Source organism: Piliocolobus tephrosceles, chromosome 5 (assembly GCF_002776525.5).
Source record: "Piliocolobus tephrosceles isolate RC106 chromosome 5, ASM277652v3, whole genome shotgun sequence".
In the NCBI taxonomy this organism is placed as follows: Eukaryota; Metazoa; Chordata; class Mammalia; order Primates; family Cercopithecidae; genus Piliocolobus; species Piliocolobus tephrosceles.
In genome coordinates, this window is record NC_045438.1 from 35,046,344 (window position 1) to 35,055,775 (window position 9,432).

At 40.7% G+C, this 9,432-nt stretch overlaps 1 protein-coding gene across 6 annotated transcripts in view; it reads right to left on the reverse strand.

Annotated features, from left to right (window-relative positions):
• BCLAF1 (BCL2 associated transcription factor 1) overlaps positions 1-9,116 on the reverse strand; it is a 31,518-nt gene extending 22,402 nt beyond the window's left edge. For 4 of the 6 annotated variants that reach the window (XR_002726128.2, XM_023190945.2, XM_023190943.2 and 1 more), the window contains exons 1-2: positions 8,968-9,116; positions 1,907-2,011 (exon numbers count right to left, since the gene is read on the reverse strand). The gene's annotated coding sequence lies outside the window, so the exon portion shown is untranslated. The remainder of the gene's footprint in view (positions 1-1,906; positions 2,012-8,967) is intronic. The other 2 variants (XM_023190946.2, XM_023190944.2) reach the window with 1 other exon arrangement.
• Between the last annotated feature and the right edge of the window lie 316 nt (positions 9,117-9,432).

Here is a 9,432-nt window from a genome sequence, read left to right on the forward strand (position 1 = left end):
ACTTTTCTAAACACTACATGGTACCCAATGCTATAATTAGACCGCAATGGGTACAGAAATCAGTAACTGTCAGAACTAATTGATTTATAAGATCTACTCCTCACAAAATTGAAAAAATATACATATATAGCAAATCACTGCATGTACATCCCAAATGTCACATTTTCAACTTTTCAATAATTGAGATATCTTGGCCTCTCAAGCTTGTTTTTGCTGCATAGAACTATTTTCAAATTTATACTAACTTACTCAAAAAGTATTCATTTCAATAAAAATCAACTTATTAAACTTCTAACAGCTTGCAATTCCCATAATACTTAAATAGTATCTCCTACAACCAAGTATTTTTGAAGGCACTTATTTTACCTACCTAGACTTTGTTGAGTTTAATAAAATACTATTTGGAAGTACTAAGATGAGTTCAGTTATAGAAGAGGTAATGGTAATACCTGGATAGTTCCTCATCAAACAATATAAATAACAAATTCGAGATGTTTGAGATAAATGCTGATTTCAAAACAGAACATAACTATCCTATAATAGACTACCACCTTTGTCTTCTCTCACTCTTCTTCTGAATCCCAAGGGAGCAAGAAATACATAAAGACAGAAATAAAACATAGGTTCAGGGTTCAAAAAGGCAGAATAAGAATTCCACAACACAGAAGAAAGAAATTTAGCATTAACACAGAGAGATCTGATACCTCGTAGAACACAAATTTGGTTTAGCAACTGTAGTTTTGACAACATCATGAAATTGGCAAAAACCAAATTTACAGCCTGTAAAGGAAGGAATCTTGGCCACTGGGAACTGCGACATTCTAGTGCTATCTGATTTCAAAATTCTGTCCTCCCAAACACTTTAATAATTTACATTCATTGTGATCAAATTTACTTTAAGATATTTATTTTTATCCCACTCTGAGATAATCAGACACACTGTAAGAAGAAACCAGAGCTGGAAACGATTTTGGAGATCCAGTCCAGCAATAAGGCAACATTCTTTTCCCCTGTATTAATCCGTAAATAAAACACTATGAGTTTACTAAGAGCTAGAGATGCTGTGTTGTGCTGTATCTCCAGAATCTCTGTTCCTGGCTCTTGAGGCTTTTTGGATGGTAATATCTGTTAAGGTTTCATGAATTCTGCAGGCTTTTCCAGTCAACAGGATGTAGTTGGGCTTGTGGCACATAAGCACAACAGGTATTTAATAAGTAACTATCAAATGAATGCATTCCCCAGAACCTGGATATTTTTTAAAGCAGCAAATTTATTTTTAAAGGTGTTTTGCTTTGCTTTTTAATAGCTACAACTGAAACTTCAAAAACTAATGGAAAGAAAGCATGCCTATCAAATAGCAGTCTAAAAGAAGTGGATATCTTCTGCTCTACTGCAAAAATACACTTAGGAAAAAAGCTAAGAACATGGTCTCTGCATTTAAACTACATGAATTCAAATTCGTTAAGCTCTTTGAGCCTGTTCCTCAACTGTAAAACGAAGAAAATAACACTGCCTACTTCGCAGACTTGTAGAGGACTTAATGAGTTGATGAACTTAATTCACTTAATACACCTAGCACATAAGAAGCAACCAATTTGAATTACCTAAACACTACAGTAGAAACAAGTTATGAATCTCCTCTTGTTTACATTAGGGAAAATGGGTTAAGTAGCAGAGTTTATCTTGTATGTCCTGAGTCTTTTAGTAGATGTGTTTATAGAAATAGAAAAAGCAGGAACACAACCTGGAAGACGAGAGAAAAAGAACCTTTTCCCTAAAACTAACTTAATATCTGACTTACTTCATACAAGTCACCAAAATAAACAAAAAACTGAATCATCAATTCAGTAGCGACATTTCCTCAAAAAAGTCAAAAGTGAAAACTAGAAAAATGAATGCTCTTTACCTTGGCTTTTAAGCAGGATCAAGAAGTCAACTGAAGTCTTTCAGATACTGTAAATATTCCTCCTGGAGAGAATGCTCTGAGAGATTAAACTCTAAATTCAAATTCCTAGCGAAGACAAAAAAAATTATTTTGATTTATGTCAAATTAAATAACCATTATTTACAATGCATATAATGGGCACTGCAATAAACTCTAATAAATGCACTTACAATTTCAGGGAAGAAAAAACTAATTCAGGAAATAGGAAATTTTTAACCATAAAAGCCTAAAACTCAACTTTTTTGTAAACCACAATGCAGTAGTGTATTATGAAACTGACAGCATCTTTTTAACTACTTGAATTCTAATTGTAGCAATTTGAGCTTTAGGAAACATGGTATGTTGTGGTTTCATCAGAAAATTCCAAGGTAGCTAACATAATGCCATCTTGCTACGGGGCAAGGTGGCACAAGCCTGTAGTCCCAGCTACTTGGGAAGCCGAGGCAGAAGGAGTTTGACACTGCAATGTGCTGTGATCACACCTGGGACTAGCTACTGCACTTTAGCCTTGGCAACATAGCAAGACCCCATCTCAAAAAAAAAAAAAAAAATGTAATCTATAATTTTCATAATGCTCTACTTTATAACTCTGAAATATGAGTTTAATGTTTTGCCACTTATTCTCTTTGGTACTTCCTTTCACACAATTTAGTTTCATGTGAAATGATTTTAAAATCCACATTAACAGCCATCATAGTAACTTCAAATTCTGTGCCTAAAAGCATCTTGATACATGTATATTCAAATAAAAGAACAGTCAGCAATGAAACTTTTATCTATTGAAAGTAAATATTCTTCCTAAAATAATTTATCATTACTCTGTAAATACACTTTGCACAAAATATTCAAGTTACCAATACTGAAAAGTTTAGCTCTGTGTATATTCACATCAAGTATGTGCAAAGGATAGTCTAAAGCACTAGGGGAACAGCAACTAAGGAATACAAGATTAATATACGCCAGCACTCAAAAGAATTCATGAACAAGTTTAAATGGAAATCTGTATCTCTTACCAAGATCCAATTTTAAAAATAAAATGAGACTGAAAATACAAAGAAGAAATGGTAACATTTAACTGGTGAATCAAGAATAGTGTCTCCTAAAATATCCATGGCTCTCCAACTTGGGAGAGATTTGAAGTTCAGGCTAGGAAGGAGGAATCGGAACCTATTATGGGAAACATACTAAAAAAGTAGTAAAGTCAAAAAGCCAAGTAAGGCTGGGTATAAAACAAAAGGATTTCTAAAGGACATGTAAGTTTAGTTTTTAAAATATCAAAACCCCAAGTGGCCAGAGGAAAAAAATGGCAGTATTTTAAACTGGAGTACTGTTAAAAAACTGTATTCTGACCCGGAAAGTCATTACTACTGATTCACTCCTAGAAGTGATACAAGGCTCATTTTAGCTAACATTTCCCTAAACAATTTCAAAAGGCTAATTTCTATATATATCCAGAGAAGACTCAACTGCCAGATCTCTTTACTTCAAGTCATGATATTTTGAAGTTCAAAGAAAATAAACACTAGATGTAAAAAACTGACAGAAGAGGGAACATAGGCTGTTAGACCAGTGGATATACATTCCTGTTCACTATCTATAAATATATTCAAGTATCCACACCAATAACTCAAATAATACACAAAATGTGATACAATAAATCAGTATCAAAGCTGATTAGTTCAGCTAATTTTTAAAAAATGAAAGTCTACATACAAAGCACAATACTAGTTACTATAGGAAGTATGTCTATGTAAGTGGTCCCTGCCTTCCAAAAACCAAATCAAGAACAGACATCAGCAACAAATCATAGCAAACTAAACATCTAAGTATCAACCATGTGCAAAGAACCGTGCTAGGTGACTTAAATAAAATAATCTCATATTTGAGCCTGATAATCTCATGAGCTACGTGTTAATCCCATCTTTCAAATACAGAGAACTCTAAACTTTCCAAATAACTTGAAATAGGTGTCTTACATGCCAGACACTACTACTCTAATGCTGGGAATACAACATTTTAAGGAGGACTTTAAGTTCCCTACTCTCTTGAAGTTTTCAGAGAGAGGAAGACAGAAAACAAGAAAAAAATCAAATAGTGGCAAGTGCCACATTGGAGACGGGGGAAAAAGTACAAGTTGACATGCAGAGGAGGAGGGCAGGGACACTACTTAGGTGGATCCTTGGGCCCTCTTTAAGGAGGTAACATTTGGGTCTAAGGACAGGGAACACAGAAAAGATCCACAGAGGGAAGAGCATACTAGGCAGAGGACACAAACTTAGCAAATTCAGGACAGAAACACCAATAAGAAGGCAATGTGATCAAGGAGTTGAGTGTATGAAATAAGGCAGCAGGAGGAAGAATGGACCAGATCAAATAGCATCTAGTAGATCATCAAAAGGGGTCAGGATTTTACTTGGTTGAGAAACCCTTACAGGGTCTGCTTGGGTGAGTCACTCATCTGATTTCATTTTAAGATGGCTTCTATATAAAAAATAAACAGCAATGAAAAAAAAATTCAAGATGTGGTTTGTCAAAATGACTTGTTAATGGATTGTTAGGGGTGTGAAGTACAGAGAGTGAGGAAAAATGAAAAATCACTAGTGCCCTTAAATTCTAGGTTTTAGATTTAAACATCTCGGAGGAGGACAAGTTTGGGGGAGAAAACAAAAGATATGTTTGCCGTTTTTGGCACCCATAGTCGGGCTGTAAATGGTTAATCCAAAATTTGACTGAAATCTCCTGACTCCAACTCCAGTGCTCTCTCTTCAATACCCTAAAAGGTGCCTGAGGTGGCCAAAACCCAAATACAGAATTAAAAATGCCAAACTAATCTTCCCTTTATTACAACCAAGATCATTTAATAGATTCCCACTTGTATAGAGAGATAAGGAATAAACTGCAGTATGTGTCTTTAGCCAATTGATACACTAACCAATGAGGAACACAGGATAAAATAAAGCAGGTTTTATTTTTAAAAATAAGGTTCTTAAATATCTTAACAGAGCCTATCTTTCATGAAATAATACATAATGACCAGCTAGAACATAAGTGATCAGAAACCAGCTAGAAAACAATTATATCAGGCCAGGCACGGTGGCTCACCGTGTAATCCCAGCACTTTGGGAGGCCGAGGTGAGCAGATCCTGAGGTTACGAGTTCGAGACCAGCCTGGCCAACATGGTGAAACCCCACCTCTACTAAAAGTACCAAAATTAGCCAGATGAGGTGGTGCACGTCTACAGTCCCAGGTACTCCAGAGTCTGAGGCAGAAGAATCACTCGAACCCAGGAGGCGGAGACTGCAGTAAGCAAAAACTGCACCACTGCACTCCAGCCTGGGCAAGAGTGAGGCTGTCTCAAAAAAAAAGAGAAAATTTGATCAGAGCAAAGAAACCGGGCTTAACAAAATATCCAAGACAAAGCCACCCAAAATGAATTCTTTAAGATTACGATTTCAAGCATACTTGATCCTAGTCTTCACTTTAGCAGACTCAAGGAGTTTGGTCCCCAGATTGTTGTAAACAAAGTAATGCTATTTCCATCTTTTCAAATCCTAAAAATATAGCCCATGACTATTATTCCAGTAGACTAGATTCAAATCCTGGCTCAGCCATTAACTGACCAACACTGAACAAGTTAACTTAATCTGTCAGCTTCAAATTCTGTTGGTGTTTTTTTGCTTTTTATGTTTTTTGTTTTTGTTTTTTTTTTAAGGCTACTAATGGTACTTTCTTACAAGTACAGGGTTAAATGAACTAAGGCACGTAAACAGCTTAGTTTAATGTTTGGCTCATGGTATACAATCTAGCATTAGCCATCATTATTGGTAAACCTTGTTTAGGCAGCCTTTCTGCAAGCTAACCACGTTTACTTAAAATGATTCTTGCAGGTAAGGTTACCTTAATATTTTTGATACAGCATTAAACAGCATCATTTAGAAGTCTTTCCAGATATGCTTAATAAAATGTCTGGGCTGGGTGCAGTGGCTTACGCCTGTAATCCCAACACTTCGGGAGGCCAAGGCGGGCGGATCACCTCAGGTCAAGAGTTTGAGACCAGCCTGGCCAACATGGCAAAACCCTGTCTCTACTATAAATATAAAAATTAGCCGGGCGTGGCAGCGTGCGCCTCTAATCTCAGTTACTCTGGAGCCTGAGGCAGGAGAATCGCTTGAACCCGGGAGGTGGAAGTTGCAGTGAGCCAAGATCATGCCACTGCACTCCAGCCTGGATGACAGAGCAAGACACCATCTCAAAAACAGAAAAACTAGCCGGCCTTTGTGGCGTGCACCTGTAATCCCATGTATCGCTTGAACCTGGGAGGCAGAGGTTGCAGTGAGCCAAGATCACGCCACTGCACACCAGCCTGGGCGACAGAGTAAGACTGTGTCTCAAAAAAAAAAAAAAAAGAAAGAAAGAAAGAAAAAGAAAAAGAAAAAGAAAAATTAGCGGGACATGGTGGCAAGCAGGCGCCTGTAGTCCCAGCTACTTGGGAGGCTAAGGCACCAGAATCGCTTGAACCAGGGAAGCGGAGGTTGCAGTGAGCCGAGATGGCGCCACTGCACTCTAGCCTGAGCTACAAAGCGAGTCTCTGTCTCAAACAAATAGAGAAATAAAATTAAAGTGTTTGAAAACTCTAAAATACTACACAAATACAGGCTCTAGTATTATCTTCGTGTTAGTATACTGGTTGGTTTTCAGCCTTAGGGACAGTCAGAAGATATTAAATGCTATGACTGAGGTAACACTTATTACCTGAGTGTAAACAATTAACAAATTCATATCCAACAAGTACCCAGAGATTTTAGCTTCTTAATTCCCTCTTCTACTTATTTGCTAAATAACAAATCACTGTAAATTACACAGCTGAAGTCAGCTAGTGTGCAACTACTACTGATTTCCAACGTAGTTTCCGGAAACTCCCAACCCAAGCCCTACGTAGAACTGGTAAAACTTTCTCCATTTCTAAGTCTTCTCATCACATAGTTAACCTTGTACAGCTTGCTGCCCACAAAAGTTTAATAAATTCAACCGAGGACGGGGACAGGGGCTCACCCCTGTAATCCCAGCACTTTGGGTGGGCCAGGCGAGTGGATTACCTGAGGTCAGGAGTTCGACACCAATATTGTGAAACCCCATCTCTATCAAAAATACAAAAATTAGCCGGGTGTGGTGGCGGGCGCCTGCAGTTCCAGCTGCTGGGGGGGCGTGGTGGGGGGGCTGAGGCAGGAGAATCGCTTGGACCCGGAGACGGGAGGTTGCAATGAGCCGAGATTGGGCCACTGCACTCCTGCCTGGGCGACAGAGCGACATTCCGTCTCAAAAATAAATAAATAAATCAACCAGACCTGAGCTGAGCCTACCAGTGGGCCTATCAGACCTACAGGTCTGTCACCAAGTCTTACAATACCACTGTTCTTCAAAGTCAAGAAGGGCTCTGGCTAAACAGTTTCCTTTGCCACCATTTTAATTACCTGAATTAAAGAAGATATTTCAGTGTTCACCACAATGTAATGGTTAAAGTATGATATCACTAAGAGAAGATGCTCCAAGGTTGTTTACCATGAGCTACCTTTTTAAGTAACAAGGTCTCACTCTGTTGCCCCCGCTGGAGTGCAGGGGGGCGAGCACAGCACACAGCAGCCTCAACTCCCGCCGAGGAGTCACTTTTTCCCTCCCATCAAATTATTTATCCTGAATTGGTTATGATCAAAAATGCACAAACCTTGTAGCAGTTTTTCCTACGTAAAGGTTATTTACTGCCTAGACAGTATCCTAACCATTTCAACTAGAATCGAACTGAAATGAGAATTCACACGAGGAACAATAAATTTTGTTTTGCTTTGTAATACCAAAAAATTTGAAAGACGCTGTTGCAATGAGGTACAAGTCTGAAGTTGTTCATCTTTTTCATCAGTGTTAGCCACACTTGCTTTCAACTTGTCTTAATTTTTTTCCAATTCTAACATGCTTTTTCAAAAAGTCTGAGGTAGCAAAGTAGCTGCTGGTACTTCAGCTTGATTCTGAAGAAATAAATTTTAAAAGCGAATCTTAAAAGCCAACTCATGAATTTAAAATGAAGGCAAAGTCCAATTCGCCACTCCCACCCATTTCTCACACCAGCTGTCTACCAATTGTGGCTGCAACTTTTCTGACACGACTAAATGGGCTGAATCACTTGCTGAAAAGACTCGGCTTTGCTAGTACTCGTGAAGAACCGCACTTTCAGCCGGATGGGGCAGGGCCAGGCTCAGAACCACCAGCTAAGACCCAATCCCCTCGCTAGGGAAACGTAACTAGGCAACCACCACAAGTCAACAGCGCGCGCTAGCTTCAAAACAGCGGGTTGCAGCGGGTACTGAAATTAACTCCAGAGAACTAGGGTCAGCAGCCAGGGGCTGAACAGAGCCCTAAAACCTAGTAGCATCACAAAAATGAGGCATCAACTGACGGGTAGTCTGAAGCCAGGGAGGAATTTTAAAGACCACGAGAAAAGAGGTAGACTTACTCAACGCACTTTGCTGCGGGTCACAGTTATTTTTCTCAAAACCCCAAAGGCCAGGAAGAAAGGTGGCAGTCCCAGCCAATGAGAGGCGGACACAAGTTGCACCTCCGGCTGCCGTCGGCGCCGTAGGCGGGGTAGAAAGAAAGAGACGAGCGCGCGTGCGCGGAAGGCTCAGTCGGGCGCGCGCAGAGATACAGGCTGAAGAAATGGGGGAAGGGTGGAAGAGGAATATATGCGCACGCGCACGGAAGGCCGCGCGGGCTCCGGGTCTCGAGCCAGGTTCGCAAACACGAGCGCGCGCGCCGTTAGCACTGCTCAGCGCCCCCGCCCGGCCTTTTCGGCCCGTAGTGCCTCGAAAACCTGAAGAAAGCTGACGAAAAAACGCATAAATAACGGCGCAACGTCTCTTTGGTTCTCCTTTTGCCGCCAACCCGTCACCACCCACAGAAGAGTCAAAAATATGGCCTGTCCTCGGTCTTCACTGCCTCTTGAGTAACTTGAATACAGCGCGAGGCCTACCTGACACGCCGAATCGCGGTTCCGGGGATTTATCTCCGTTGCAACCACACAGCGGCCATTTCCCGACTCAAGAACGCGAGGAAAACCATAGAGGTACCTTCGACGCGCTAGCTCGTCTCCGTCACTTCCGATCTGGGGCGTGGCCTCGGGTGCCCCTAAATATGCGGGCAAGCCCCGCCCACCCTTCCGCTCTGGTCCGGCTTCCCGGCTGCTATTAAGATGTTGCCTGAGGCCTTCTGGGAAGTCGCGTGGCTGGTCTCGCGCGAAGGTGTGGCAGCCCCGCCCTCCGGTCCGTAGCGACAGCTTTGGCCGGAGAGGCGGTAGAGTGGGTTGGGTATTTTGCTAGGCCTGAGTTAGCTTGGCCGAAGGGGCTTTTCGCTGGCGTCTCTGCCTAGTTCCGAGGAGACCCTCTAGACCTCACCGCCGCCCCTACTTTTTACCTCAGTAAGCTTGTCTGGTCTGTTC